The 13,252-nt window shown below is 25.9% G+C and overlaps 1 protein-coding gene across 4 annotated transcripts in view; it reads right to left on the reverse strand.

Moving 5' to 3' along the window:
* Nucleotides 1–13,252, reverse strand: part of LOC135922665 (proteasome subunit alpha type-1-like) — a 119,454-nt gene that overhangs the window by 58,987 nt on the left and 47,215 nt on the right. The window lies entirely within an intron of this gene.

Here is a 13,252-nt window from a genome sequence, read left to right on the forward strand (position 1 = left end):
AATTTGGTCAAATATCCCAAATGCATTATTTCTTCAAATTTAATGATTTAACTTAATTATATCATATCATATAAAATCAAATAATTAATATTAAAATCAAATGTCGTTTTAAATTGGAACCTGAAGATTTTGACAATATAATACTTTTTGGCCACATTTTACACTTGGTAAGCATCGGATTAGTTCCTTCAATATAGGATGTTAATGTAAAACATTTATCATATTTGGCCATGGTAATGATAATTCATCTGATTTTGGATTTTCAGAATCAGATGATGAGAATTAAATAATAATATCCATGCTTATGCTAATAAATTAAATTAAAATATAAAAAATATTATTCAAATTAATAAACTATGTGTTAAAAAAATTGAAATGTGAAAAGGAAATACATAGCCGATTAAAAAATATAAATAATACTTTTTTAAAAAAAATTCGGAAATATTAAATTTTTCAAATAAATAAAAATATTTTTAAAAATGAACGAACGTTAAATTCGAACGCGGTCGTCTTAATAAAGGAACGCGTTCACGTTCAAAGTTCGTCAAAAATAAAAGGAACGCCGTTCATCATTTTTTTCAAAAAAACGAACTTCGTATTAGTTATTTATAATACTATATGTAAATAATTTATATATTGGAATTAATTTTTCTCTAGGCATATAATTTATAGGCTTAAAATATTTTAAAAAATTTGTAAAATGGCAATATACAAAAGTTTATAAAAAATATGACTGACACTTATCAATCAAATGTAATCTTTAAAACAATTCGAATATAATTAAAATTTTTGCATTATATTAGTAATAACTTACACATTATTTTATAAGCGGGCCATTCCATGTCAAATCGATCAAAAAAGGCACTTTTTCGACCGACCCCTCTTAAAATTGTTAATTTCTGGAATTATTTAGATAGTTAAAAAAATGAGAAAGCCGTCTATTTTAGCTCTCTAGCACACCTGGTTCTTGAGATATAGGGGCCAAAGGTACAAAAAAGAGCCACTTTGGAATCTGTAAAATTTTTAAAATGCTTATATCTCAAAAACTATTAGTAAAAAAATATATAATACATCATTTTATAGGTAAAGAAATTCTCTAATGGGCTAACAAAGAATAATAAATATTGGCGCCATTATAGACTTTTAACATCCGGTTTACCTAAATTGCTTTACCTGTATTTTTAAGCAAAATAGTGAGTTTGTTTTCGAATTTGTTTTTGCTTTTTATTTAGACACCTTTTATAAATATATATACGATGTCAAAACCTTGGCGACGCTATCGACTTTTCCATAATATAGATTTTTACCAAAAATTGAAGAAAAAATTAGATGGCGCTAATGGTTGAAAAATATTATTCATAAGGAAAATGAAAATATTGATACGTTTATAAGAATTGTGATAAAATTTTACAGTTCTGCCCCCCCCCACTTTCATTAAAATGTTTTACATTTTTTAGATCTCTACTTTGCTAATATAGCGAGCGAATGACTTATTAGCTCGATAATATATAACAGCTGCAGTAAATATATTAAGCATATATTAGATTAAATAAATTGTTTAAAACGATCTCTTTCTGAGAAATAATTTTAACCTGTCCGTTCAGATTAATTTTATCGTCTGTCTACCAATAACAATCTGGATTTGGAGAGTGCAAAAACATGTATTCTAGGTGTAGATCAATTAAAATTTTATTCTATATCACAGATGGACGTATCAAAAATTAAAATGTTGCAACCCATTTAATCTACAGACATGCTTATTATCGCGAGAATCTAAGAAAGATTATACCCTAAATGGCCCAAAAAAATTTACCATTCAATTTAGATATGTTAATATGCTCTTCATGGCGACAAAAATTATCAAACATTCCTTATACTTCAAATGACAATGTAGATATTGATTCTCCCCTTCATATAATTAATCAAGAGGATATTGATAACATTAATATATCCCAACAATCAAATGGGAAATCTGTCATTAAAAGAAAACGCTTAGTGAAAAGAAATATTCGAAGAAAAAAATATCAAGAGTAAAAAAAAGTTTTAACGACTGAAATTATACCATTATCTTTCTTCATCAAATGATGTAAAATTTGATGAAATTGTAGATACCTTAAAAATTAAAAAAATTATATGAAAGATATTTATTATTAGAAATTTTTTACATCATTAAGTGTCTAATGGGCATATGCCCACTCTGCTCCTCAGTTAATTAGTATATTTAATAGAAAATCAAAATTTTTTAATATAAAAAGTGAAAATAATTGGTTATTGATAAGTTAGCAGCAAAATTTTAACCATAATCCGTAATTTCATAAAGCCCTATCTATTTTTTTTGTCAATTTAGGGAGTCGATAGCGTTTACAGGTTTTGATATTGTATAGCTCTTTCCATGTGTAATTGAACTTTAGATTCCCTGCTATTAATTATTTTAGCTACCTTACCAATTAGTATCTGCACTAATGAAAGGTGTTTTTCAACTTTAAAAAGGTTAAAGACCTATTTAAGAAATACCACTGGTGAAAAACGTTTATGGATTAGCCCTATTAAACATTTATAAGGAAAAAATTTGGTTCTAGATGAATTAGCAAAATCTCAGAGGACCTCTCTTTATAAATTCAAATCAAAAAATTGCAATATTATAATATATAACAGTTTTTTTAATAAAATTAATTCTTAGTTATAACATTTATATAATTTTTGAATTATCTCTTAAAATTTTACAATCATTACTATTTTTAATCAAAGTACTGTGTATTATTTATATTTTGATAATATCGTCATATTTTTTTAAATATTATTTGCATAAAAATAATTACATTTTTTTTACCCCACCCATGAAAAAATCCTGGCTATCCACTGCCTACCCTCCTTTCAACCTTTCAAAAAATTAGGAGGTAAAAAATGCTCATACCCCAACTCATTCATTTAGAGGTTTTATATATGCCTAAGAGCCCTCTATTCACTCACATAATTTTAAAAATTATTTTAAAAATTACTAAATTATTTTTAAAAATTTATAAATACTTCAAAATATATTTCAAAAGATTTTTAAAAATTTCTATTCATATAAAAATAAAAAAATTAAGCAATCATAAAAACAACCAATCCTATTAATATTTTTTGTATCTATAGATATATAATTGACATTTATGAACGTTTTTCAATTAATTTCGAATAAAAGATATATAACATATTATTCTCTTTATTCTTTTTAGATCATGTGACAATATCATTATATAGTTATATATTTGTGAAATAAAGATTTAGCAATATAGAATCATAATTGTTAGAAAGGTGGTGCCGTTTTTTCAACCACAGAGAGGACACTTGGGAAAAATTTGATGCAACTAAGTAATTAACAATATACGATCATGGAAAATAAAAAAGATATGAAAAGTAAAATAAAATTATATTTGTATTCAATGTATAAAATTATAAATAAGAAAGTAGAGAAAAATTGGAATAGATGGAGGGAAAAAGGTAAGAGAAAAAAAGGAGAAATTTAAATGGAATATGTTTTGAAAAGATTGGATATAAAAATATGTAATTTATATATGGTAATATGTTATATAGTTTATATATGTTAAATATTTAATATATATTAATAGTTTATGTAGTTGAAAGAATTAAATTTTAAATGTATAAATTTATAATAAAGTTAATGTTGAAAAAGAAAATTTGATTTCACTTAAAAAGAAAGGGAAGTGAAATTCAATAAGTGTTTATTTTTTTAAAAAAAAAAGTATGGGTTTAAAAGGTTTTCAATTTTTAATTGAGTAAATTAATATAAGTGATCAAAAGTAAAACATGGGTTTAAAAGAATTTTTTTTAGGTTTATTTAAGACCTCATGATAGGACAGAAAAGATCACTTAATATTTAAATTTTGGGATTATAATTAGCATGAATTAATTTTTTTTGAAATACAATGTGAAAAAGAAAAGGATTGTGTGGATATTTTTTTAAAAAAAGGATGAAATGAAAATTATGGATATGAAACATTTTGCTAAAGTTTTTTTAAAAAGAAATGATGAAAAAAAATTATGGATATGAAAGGTTTGAACAATGTTGTATATAAAAAAGGAAGATTGATAAAAGAAATAAAAATAATGTGATAAGTAAAAAATATGAAAATCCCAGATATGAAAGTTAGGAATAAAATTTAAGAATGGGTTATAAATAGTTCAAGTTTTTAAAAATTGTAAAAGAATACCACACAAATTGAAGGGAAAAATTTACAGTTCCATAGTACAACCAACTATTCTATATAGTTCGGAAACATGGCCAACCAAAGAATCAGACGAGAGAAGTCTACAAACTATGGAGATGAGAATGCTGAGGATGATTGCTGGGGTAACAAGAAAGGATAAAGTGTTAAGTACAAGTAAGAAGTTTAAATGTAGTGCCCATTAAGACTAAGATAATGGTAAACAGACTTAGATGGATGGGCATACAGAGTTTGGAAGTGATGGGTAAAAGTAAAAGAGGAAGACCAAAACTTCAATGGGGCCATAAAGTTAGAAAATTAGATAAAAAAAGATAGTATAACATAAAGTGGAGAGAGATATAGAAGGAGTACCACCAGAAAAGGTGAAAGCTAAAGAGAAGAAAAAAAATAGTTCAATTTAAGAAGAATATGTTAAAAATGGTAATAGGGAAAAAAACCCCGGAAAAACCTCCGGAAGAAAAACCCCATGGAAAAAATTTTTAAAAAAAATTTTCTTGTCAATTTTTCTTAAGTTTTTTTATCAATTTATATTTTTCTTCCCATTTTTGTTTAAGTCATTGTTAACCTTTATTTTTCTGACCTTTTCTAAAAAAATTTCTTCTAAATTTTCACTTAATTTTTTTAGTATAACCTAGCAATAATTAATATTGATAAATAATTTTATAAGCGAATGCCACAATCATTAACAGCTATTAAACTCCAAAAAAAACACAAAATACTTACGAAAAAATATTCGAAGTAATAATGTCTAAATGTCAATAACGAGATTTATCCTGATCCATTATATATATATATACATGGATTTCGAAAAGTCTGCAATGAGCGCGGTTATGACTGTCATTGATATGATTATTAATATGTTAAATTATTTATATTTATTTTTTCAATTAGGGGATCACATTATAATCAAAGGATGCTTTTACCATTTGTGTCAAAGTACCCAAAGAAAAATTCAAAAGCTAGGTCTGGAAAGCCAATACAGAACCGATGAAGCCCTAAGCTTCTTTTGTGGCATGATGGACGGCTTAGCATTTGTTCCTTTATGTGATATGGGCAATGCAATGGCATTCCTTAGATCGGTTACTCCGAGCAATAGTAAGGATATTCTTGAATATTTCGTTAAAAATTACAGCAATGGAGGTACAAGAAGCAATTCTCAATCCCACACAGGTCGAATTTGGCCTCGATTTCCTCCAGAAACTTGAATCAGAGCACTTATCCAACGAATAACTCATAAATAATCAATGCGAAGGTTCGAATCATCGTTTTTATAATCTGGTTGGGAATAAACACCCATCAATCTGGGTATTGATTAAAAAAATGAAATGCGAGGGGGCTGCCGATGAAATCAGACTTGAACGATGGCGTGTAGGTAGTTGGACATCGAAAACAAAATCGCAATGCTTAAACAAGAAAAAATTCTGATGTTCAAATTGGTACTGGGAAAAAAAATATCCCAGTTAAATAACCCATATATTATTTATCGTAAAAATTTTTGCTATAGTAACAAATACAATATTTATCCTTAATTACTATATTAAGTAGACTAAATTTGACAAAATTTGCAATAAGATCTGCTTATTTTATTGATAAATCATTATTATGTATATAATTTATTATTAAATTATATTTTTATAATATTTTTTTCTAAAATACTAATTTGTCTATACCTTATTTAGTCCAAATAAAAATATATCGATATTATTAGATCTTAAGTAAATTCGAAAAAAAATTTCGGAGTTTTTTTTTCCAGGGGTTTTTTTCCGGGATTCTCTTTTATGTATATACATGGGTAATATTGTATATATGTAAAGGTAAATTAATAAAAATATCGTTAATGATATATGTATAAATGTGGATTAATATATGTAAAGGATATTAATGGAGAGAGTCGTTAGGAATATTAGAATATTTTTGATTTTTAAAATTTTAGAGGTTATATAAAGGAAGAAAATTGGTCATTTGATATTATTTTAGATCCAAGGACCAAGGAAAGACATAAAAAGAGCTCCTGTTAATTAGGATCAGAAATTTTATGTTTAATATTTGAAATTTAGGATTATGATTAATAGAGAAGTGTATCTAGGTTAATGTAAAAAGGAATGAATAATAATTACATTTGGTATTACACTTCGTTAATTCCATCCAATCAACTATAATGGTGCTGATTAATAATATCAAGCTTAAGATAGAATGATCATGAGTGACCACAATGGATAAATCAAGCTAAACATACCGTCAAATTAAATGATAATCAACAGCACAATGATAACTATTATGTATGGTCAATAAAAAATATGCAACTTCCTGGAACAGAAAAAAGAAAATTTAAATCAGTGTTGTTAAACGCTACTTTTAAAAGTAGCGCGCTATCGCTACAGCTATTGTTTTCAAATGAGTAGCGCGCTGCTACTTTTTACGCTATTTTGATTTTTTTTTAAATATTTTTTACGTAACTTTATTTCCACAAATAAAATATTGGTATAAAAACATGACTATAATTTGTTACATATATATAATTTATTTATTATTGCACTTTAATAATAATAACATTTCGTTGTCATGAATATTACAAGTATTGTTATCATCTTCACCAAATATTCTATATTTATATCATATTATAAAAAAAATTATAATAAATTTAAAACCTGAAAGCCTTCAGGAAATTAGACCCATTATCTGTAATTATCTTACAAACCTTGTTCTGAATTTTGTAAGACATATATTTGCTAGAATGTCATAAGTCTGACAGCTAATTATTCTTTTTAGAGCTAATGCTATAGATTTTCGTTTTAGATTTTTGATCAATCCAATATGCGGTCACTCCTAAATAAGCCCAAAAATATGAATATCATATTATAAATCAAAAAATAAACATTTTTACCTTCTATTATGCGTCCAGCAATCTGCTGTTGTACAAATGTAGGAGACATCTGATAGATTTAATATTAAAGATTCTTTCATTTCTTTAAAGCTAAAATTCTTGCCATCAATGCTGCTGGCAAAATATCTTGGTACGTGGAGAAAAAGTGTTTATCATCTTTATAAAAGAACCATTATCCACCAAGAATAATGGTTGAACAGTATCTATTATAAAGTTCATTATGACTTTGTCAGCCAATTTTTGAGATACACCTGGTGTTGATGAATCCAAATTGCTTTTGTTTGAATTAAATTTGATTTGGAAGTGGATGTGTCTTCTACCATTATTCCAAAAAGTTTGAGATATTTTTCAATCTCTTTATAATTTGAGGTGTGAACAGTTTAAAATTATAACAGTAATAATTAAAATAAAAATTATGTAGGAGATAAGTATATTAAAATGATTGAAATAACTATTTTAAAATGTTTTAAATAATTTAGATAAAATTTATGAATATATAAAAAAATGATTGGTCTTTGATTTGAATTTATTTTAAAAATCAAGGATTAGCCTACACATTGATTAAATTTGTCTTTAAATGTTTTTTCAAATTAAAGCTGCTTGTATGATTTGAGAATAAAATTTTGCGACACATCTTGCATCGAAACCGATATCCAGTAGTAATTTTTTCTTCAAGATTCAAGTATTTTTTGAATTTTGGGAAAGGATAATCTATATTTTTCTCATTTTCCAAAGAAATTTCCCTTTCTTCAACAATCTCACACATTTTTAATATCTAGATTTATAATGTATATTTTAAATATAAATTTTAAAATTAAATAAAATAAAAGGATTATAATTTTAGATTTAATAAAAAAAATATATTTTAATAATTTTTAAATGTATTTATTATGTAAAATTACTACTTCGCTACTTTCTAAATTAGTAGCGAGCTACCGCTATTGCTATTTTCTAAAAAAAGTAGATCGCTAAAGCTAAGTAGCGCCCTATTTTAACAACACTGAGTTATATATATGTGAAATAAAGAGTTAGCAATATAGAATTATATATATCGTTAGAAAAATATTAAAAATATAAACAAAATAAAAATATACACTACCCCTTGAAAGAAGCAATAACCAACAACTCTATATATTTTATTTGAAAATATAATATTCTTTTATGAAGCTTACATATAATTAAATTATAATTGTTTAATAAATACTTACAGGTTTCAATAAAAAAATAAAGGAGAGAAAGTCCTTTTTAGATTAAAGTTTTTTCATAGTAATTAATGAAGTCACATAAAAAGATAGATTTTTCAATTAAATTTTAACTTCTCATAAAAATTTGTTTATAAAGACTTCAAAAAAAATCATAAAATAACAATATAGCAGGGGCAAAGTGGAAAGCAAAGGCCCCATTCAGGGGCCTCAAATTTAGGGTTTCTCCCATAAACCACCCTTTGCAAGCTATCGACCCGCTTCCTCGAATAATATAAGTTTGTAAGTATTATATTACTAATTCATGTCTATTTATTTACCAATTGTTCATTAATCGTTATAAATGTATGGCCTAAAAAATGAGCATTGATTGACATATAACACTATTCCATGTCAAATTAACAGAAAAATTGAGATTTTCAGCTTCCCCTTATAATTCAATAAAAAGTTAGAGACGTTAATGTTATCGTTATTAGAAATCTGGGCCCGGTGCGCTAAGACCGTTAAGAATTATTTCACAAGTGGCCTGGCTCGGCCCTTTAAAATTTCAGGAAAAATCAGGACCTGCTAGTTAATATTTTACAAACCATTCCAGTTCGCTATATTTTTTGTACGAATATTCCGGCCAACACATTTTTAATATATATAATTTTTTCCAAATTTATATTAACACAATAACAGAAAATATCTAAATTAGTACTACATAGTGTAAAAAGTAATTTAATATAATATAAAGTAGAAATAAAATTAGATATTTTTTAAGATGGCATTCCTCAACGTTCCGAAGCATGGAACAAAACGGAAACGGAACATATTTTTAGCCGGAATAAAAAATAAACGCAGAATCGCCTTAATTCCGGGCCCCTGATTTTAAAGTATTATAAATGATTTGAGTAATATCAAGCGAATAAAAAATTTTAAATTTATTTTAACCAGAATAAAAAATATCATAAAAATTTTTTAAATATATATAATACTACTTTTAAATCAATGATATTTCCTATTTTTAAACAATTAAAAGTAGTTGCATTGCAACGCTTGTATATAGCGCCATCTATAAGTTTTTATATTTGCGATATTTTTATAAATAATTACCTAAACCGCTATCAAGAGGAAATTATTAGAAAAATAGTAATAAAATAGGAAAGATATTAATTTATAATTTTTTACTGGCAATAAGAGATGATCCATAAAAAAAATAATTTTGATGTTTTCTTCATATAATTAGCAATTATTAATATTCGATTTAATATCCAACTAATTTAGTTTTTGCATCGATAAAGAGTAAAAAAGATGGTTTTTGTATTTTTAATCCACATTGTCTCAAATAATATAATTTCTAATGAGCTATGATATAAGTAAACATAGATAAAGTGCCTATAAATTTTTATAAAAATTGAAAGGGGCTATTTGACATGGAATGACCCTGAGATATAAATATTATAAGTCCTTAACATTTTTGCTCACTGAATCAAGAGATACAATTACAAATATATAGTAAATAACTATAGATATAATTAGTGTTCTTAAACGACTCGATTTGAGCCGTTTAATAACACAAGATATAATAAATATAACAGATATTAAATTTCGGATTGTATATATATATAAATAATTAGTATAAATAAAAATATTTATTTAAACAAATTTTGAACTAAAAAAGAAAATCTAGCCATGTGAATGAAGAAAAATAAAAGTATCATATAATCTCAAGTCTAATCATGATCCATCTTAAAGACTAGAATTTTCTATACTATAAACTCTTCGAATAGATTCATTATTACCCTTATACAAAATCAAAAGAAAAATTTACCAAGATAGTAAAATCAATTAACCATTTTATATAACCATGCGAATGGTCTAGAAATCGTCATATTTAAAATAAATTATAAATATTCAATTTAAAAGTCTATTTCGAAAACATCAGGAGTTGGGAAACAATAGTGGTATAAATGATTGGGACAGCAAAGATGAAGTGAAGTTGTTACTGTGCTATAATAAACGAGGAGTGCTCTATTGTAATCCCAATCACTCTTTAACCTTTTATGAAAATTTAAAATCTTACTGACGGTCAAAATTTATTTCGAAATTTCAATAGTTGAAATAGTTTCAATATATATCCAATCTATCTTATAATAATGTTTGGAAGGAGAATAATTATTTATAATTCATTCGGCGGTAAAAAAAATAAAATAATATTAAATGGAAAAAATGTGAGAATATTTCATATTCGTATATGTGTTGCATAACATAGTACTGTATCAAAGGCACTTAGTTTTCACTAGGTACAGTCATTATACAAATCTTATAAATTATTTATTGCAAGTAAATTAATTTATCCCTTTGTCTTATTCCCATGTACTATTGATAAAAAGAAATCTTATTCAAATCCGTTATATCTACACTATTAATTTCTTTTCTTTTTGGAAGAAAATATTCACGTCGATTTATGACTTCCAATAATTTGGTGCATGGTATCCCGAAATATTTAAATCCTGAAGATGTCAATGGGCTTACTTGGATGCCTATTTAAACATTCATCAAAATACTCTTCCTTCTTGCGACCTATCATTTGGTGAGATATTCCGCTTTCTATGTAGATCTGGTTAAAACATTTCAGACAATTTTTCATTAAATGCTAATGACATTTTTATAGCTTCTGAGTGTAAGTATGAAAATTTGTTAGTTAATACGCTATTAATATCTTACAAAAATTTAATTATTTTTCTGGTATTAGTATGTAAAATTTTTAACTATAAATAAGGAAATAAATGATAAAGAGCAGCCTTATGAAAAAAAGTTGTAAAAATTAAATTTAACTGAATATTGATTGAATAAAATTAATTAATTCTAATTCAGTTAATTGCTGGTGGGTTTCGGTTGTAGAAATAAAAAGATTCAAAATCTTATTCCCTTAAATGTAAAATGTTTATAAATTAATGCTAATACTAAGTTTGTTAAAAATAAGATTAGAAAGACCTTCTATTATATTTTTGAGATCTTAAAGAAGCCCACACCCCATTCACTAAAAATATTTTGTTGTAAATCCGCATTTTTAGGGAAGCCCGTTGAATTAGTTAAACTGTTGTATATGGCCACCGTGTCTACAATTTGAAAAATAGTTTACTAGCTAATAAGCCGTGAAGAATGACCGGGTTGAGGGGTAATTAGGTAGTTTGTGTATATGGCACTAAATGCTTTATATTAATATTTAGGAGAAAAAGAAAAAAAATTATTGCAAAGTAACCCGTGAGCATTCAGGATATTATTAATTTATTGTGATAGTTATTGGGTAAAATTAAAAATAGAGAGCTTCAAAATTTTTTAATTTGGACCAGACATTGGCCTGAAATTTTTTTTCTCAAACCTGGCCAAACCATAATAATTTTGTAATTTTTTCCCAAGCCTGGAGATAGGTAAATCTCTGAAAACCATATTGTTGGGAAAATTTTCTCAAGCCCGCCAAAGACCATAATAATTTTGTTAGTTGAGAACTGAAATAAAATATATAAGTCATAATTCATTTAAAAATAAAATCAGAATATGAAAGTTGCATGAGCTTGGTTTTTTAATCAGGCCATCAGGCCTGGCGATTTCTGAAAAAATAAAATTCAGGCCAATGTCTAGCCCATATTTAAAATTTTCAAGCATTTCTATTTTATATTTTACCCAATATGATTTCTATCACAAATCTAAAATTCTAAATATAAAATTATATTTAAGACATTTTTATTAAATTACAATAAAAATAAATGGCAAAATTTTATGAAAGTTGCATTGACTTGGTTTTTGATCAGGCCTGGCTATGTCTGCAAAAAAATTTTCAGGCCAATGTATAACCCATATTTAAGATTCAAAAATCTTAAAGCATCTATCTCTATTTTAAATTTTATTGATTTCCATCACAAATTTAAATTTTGATATTTCTAATACATGCTCACGGTATACATTGCAACAATTTTACCTCTTTTTCTCCTAAAATTTTAATATTTATATAAAATTTATTAATAAAGTATATTTAGTACCATACACACAAACTAAATAATTATCCATCAACCCCGTCAGCTATATGGTAATAAACGGCAAAATTTTAAAAATATCAGCTATTAATTTATATAATTAATATTTTTAATTTAATTATATTCAAGTTGGTGCATGCTTAAAAAATATGCTTTGAAACGGGAGGTTTGTGGCTCGACTCTCGTAGAGAGCAAAAAAATAACATTACACTATATAGTCTCCTTAAATTTTAAATACATTAGGAAGATACGAAAACGATCATGTTTTGATTATGGAGATTATATATTAGATTATATCAGTTGTGTTCTAATCGCCTTTTTTCTTTTTGGAAAATTCTCACTAGCAGTCTAAATAGAATGTAACTCTTAGACTTTAAAAAAAATATAAATTATTAGAGGTCTGCAAAGCCTGGTTTACTAAAAAAAATTCCAAATCCAGCTTGACTAAAATTTTTCCGGCCCGACCAATTATAATTTTTTTTTAAATTTGCCTACCCGGTCCGTTAAAGTTCTAGGAAAAGTGCACCTCAACCAGTTAAATTTTTTTGCACGAATTTTCCAGCCATCCGATTTTTTATATCTATCTCTAATTTTACCAATGTATTAAGGCCCTTATATCGCTCCTCCATGCTATCATTCTGCTGTTTTAAAATCAATAGTATTTGAGCAGAAAATTTTTATAATCGACTGGACCAGGAAAAAATGATTAATGAGCCAGGTCGAGAATTAGAGCATAAAAAAATTTGGGCTGCACCAGGTTGTTGAACAATTTATACATAAAATATCAAGCAGGACGTAGCGAATTTCTAATTTTAGGTAAAAATTAAATAGGCTAACCTGGGCATGCTAATATTTTGATTAATACTATTTAAAAATAAATTACAATATACATATTTATTTTATTTTAAGAAAAATTTT

Source organism: Gordionus sp. m RMFG-2023, chromosome 1, assembly GCF_954871325.1.
Source record: "Gordionus sp. m RMFG-2023 chromosome 1, tfGorSpeb1-WG-v2, whole genome shotgun sequence".
NCBI classification, from domain to species: domain Eukaryota; kingdom Metazoa; phylum Nematomorpha; class Gordioida; order Chordodea; family Parachordodidae; genus Gordionus; species Gordionus sp. m RMFG-2023.